This window comes from Triticum dicoccoides, chromosome 1A (genome assembly GCF_002162155.2).
Source record: "Triticum dicoccoides isolate Atlit2015 ecotype Zavitan chromosome 1A, WEW_v2.0, whole genome shotgun sequence".
In the NCBI taxonomy this organism is placed as follows: Eukaryota; Viridiplantae; Streptophyta; class Magnoliopsida; order Poales; family Poaceae; genus Triticum; species Triticum dicoccoides.
This window is the reverse complement of record NC_041380.1, coordinates 18,717,091-18,719,614: the sequence shown is the minus strand read 5'-3', so window position 1 is coordinate 18,719,614 and position 2,524 is coordinate 18,717,091. Positions and strand designations below refer to the sequence as shown.

At 43.5% G+C, this 2,524-nt stretch overlaps 1 long non-coding RNA gene across 1 annotated transcript; it reads left to right on the top strand.

Annotated features, from left to right (window-relative positions):
• Positions 1-899: 899 nt before the first annotated feature.
• Positions 900-1,783, top strand: LOC119350832. The gene is made up of 3 exons (XR_005169577.1): positions 900-1,047; positions 1,131-1,248; positions 1,399-1,783. It is a non-coding gene; the product is annotated as an uncharacterized LOC119350832 (long non-coding RNA).
• Positions 1,784-2,524: the final 741 nt, after the last annotated feature.

The window sequence follows — 2,524 nt, the reverse complement described above, 5'->3', positions numbered from 1 at the left end:
GTTTCCCCCAAGTTAATCTATCACGATGTCAAGTTAGTGGAGGACGATCCATACTACAATTTTGGCTCTCCTTGGAGTTCATGCGCACGCATGGGAAGTTTTTCAACTCAATTTTGCAGATATATTCACATTGCCCATGCATGTCGAACAAACTGTGAACATATATGTAAACCACCTTCTAAATATTTTTCCCTTTTTTATTTATATTGGTGGGGTTTTTATGGGTGGAGGCTTTCTCGTTTTTTTGGCATAGATGGTAGACGTGGCAGATGCTATTTTGTATTGTACGGACAATCTATGTTACGTATTTTTTCATTTTCTATCCTGACCGTAAATTTTACAATCCAACGATATAATTAATTCTAATGATGTGGATTAAGGAGACGGCTTTTTTATCCTAGATGTAAATTTTACAATCCAACTGTATAATTAATTCTAATGATGTGGATTAAGGAGACGGCTTGAAAGGTGCATCCAAATGGTAAATATAAAAAAGATAGAAAGATTTCCTAAAAAAAGATAGATAGATAAGCATGGTTATTAGGTCAGGAAATATTATACACTACTAGGTTATGAGTATGTATGTATCCAGGCTAGCTTCGGAGTAGCCTGCGCAAAGTAGGAGGACAACGAGTAGGAGGCTTGGCCTTAAATGGCTCCAGCTGTTTGCGCGAGCGAGAAAGGATATGGACGAACAGAGAAAGCTGGGAGGAGGAGGAGGAGAGAGAGGTCGATGAGCAGCAGAGGAGCGCAGTCAAACCGGCAGTTTCACTTCGGTGCGAAAAACAGCATATGGTAACAAGATTGGCAGGGCTGGCGTATGACTGAGTGGCGTTGGCGTTACCAGTCCGGCGCATATAAGTAGGAGCGACGGCGAGCCGGAGGTCACACAGCCGAGCAGCAAGATCTCTCTTCCGTCCTGTTCCTCCTCCAGTCCTCTCCTCCAGTGCTCTCCTCCGGCCAGCGTGAGCTTGAGAGAGGTTGGTACCTGCAGGTAGCCATGGACGGCCACCGCCGCGCGCCGCGCCAGATTCTGGTGCTCGAGGAGTATGCACCTCTAATCATACACTACATCTCTTTCAGCCTTAAGTTTCTTTCTGTTTGTAATCTCATTGCCGCCGGTGTCGCAGGGCGTTCAAGAAATGTCCCCACCCCGACCAGACTCAGGTCGCAAATCTCAGCCGCGAAACTGGCATGGAGGTCCATCAGATCCAATATTGGTTCCAGACTCTGCGGGCGCAGATCAAGGTATATACTGATAAGTAGCTCTAATAGATGCACTCTACGACCTTCATTTTGAGGAACGAACTTGCCAAACTTTTGGCTGACTTGGGTCGGATTTTCTGCATTTGCATGGGCCATTGGAAATTTGTAATTAACAAAGCTCTTATTGTATAGGGATCTTCATCGAACACAAGGCCTCCGACCAAGGGATCTTCATCGCCAGATCCGTGATGCTCCTCTCATTCGACAACTTCACCTTCATTCTTTGACACAAGGAGGAGCGTCATAGAGATGGAGGCTGATGTTCGTCGTCGCTATTGTGGTCTTTCTCGGTTTAGTGTTTGTGCGTGTGTGTTTCGTCTTATTAGCCAAGGCCCCTTCGGGTTTGTATCGTGTGCATCTGTGGCTCTTGAGCCTTGGACCCCAGATAGGTTTGTATCTTGTTGTGTTGTGTTTGCCTTGCATTTGAATTTTAAACTGCCACCGTACCCTGAACCTTGCTATAGTTGGGGTTTAGCTTTGACTAAGCAATAAGAAATTATCTGAATATTTTTGTATTCTTGTTAATAGTTTGTACTGTCAAATCGATTGTCCGATGTCCAACTGTTCAAGATTTGTATGCAGAATCTGGAAGAACCAAAAGCATCGACGAGCGTTCATAATGGTATTTGCCATTAAAGATTTTGATTTTTTAGGCTTTTGGTGTCTTATGTGTTTGTGATTCATGACATGTACCAGTATTAGGTGGTTGAAAAAATAATACCAACAGTGGGAACTTCCACGGGAGCGGCATCACGCCGCACTTCTGCCCTACTAGTGAACAGTAAGACTGGTTTGAAAAATAGCTCAGTTCTTTGAAAAAACAAAACTTATGACCTATGGAGGATGTCTGCTCCTAGTCAACTCTCTGCTCACCAGCCTAAATATATTGATGCTCTAATTTTTTAAAGTATCAAAAGGGGCACACAAAAGCCTGGATTACTACTAATCCAAATTCTTCCGGCAGTGCAATGAATATAGAAGGAAATATCGCTTGGAGAACTGGGATATTCTTTCTAGGACAAAAGACCAAGGGGGTGTCCTTAGCAAATGGCTATATATGTTACTTACAGTGAAGGAGGGCGTGTGGCAAGAGTTGCTACACAATAAATACCTCCACTCCAAGACATCATCTTGAGTAACGGCACAGATGTTGAACTCACCATTTTGGAAGGTCTTGATGAATGTATAGACTGTATTTTTTTAGCAGAGGCGGTTTTATAGTGGGTGATGGTCGTATTATGAGATTTTGGTAGGATAC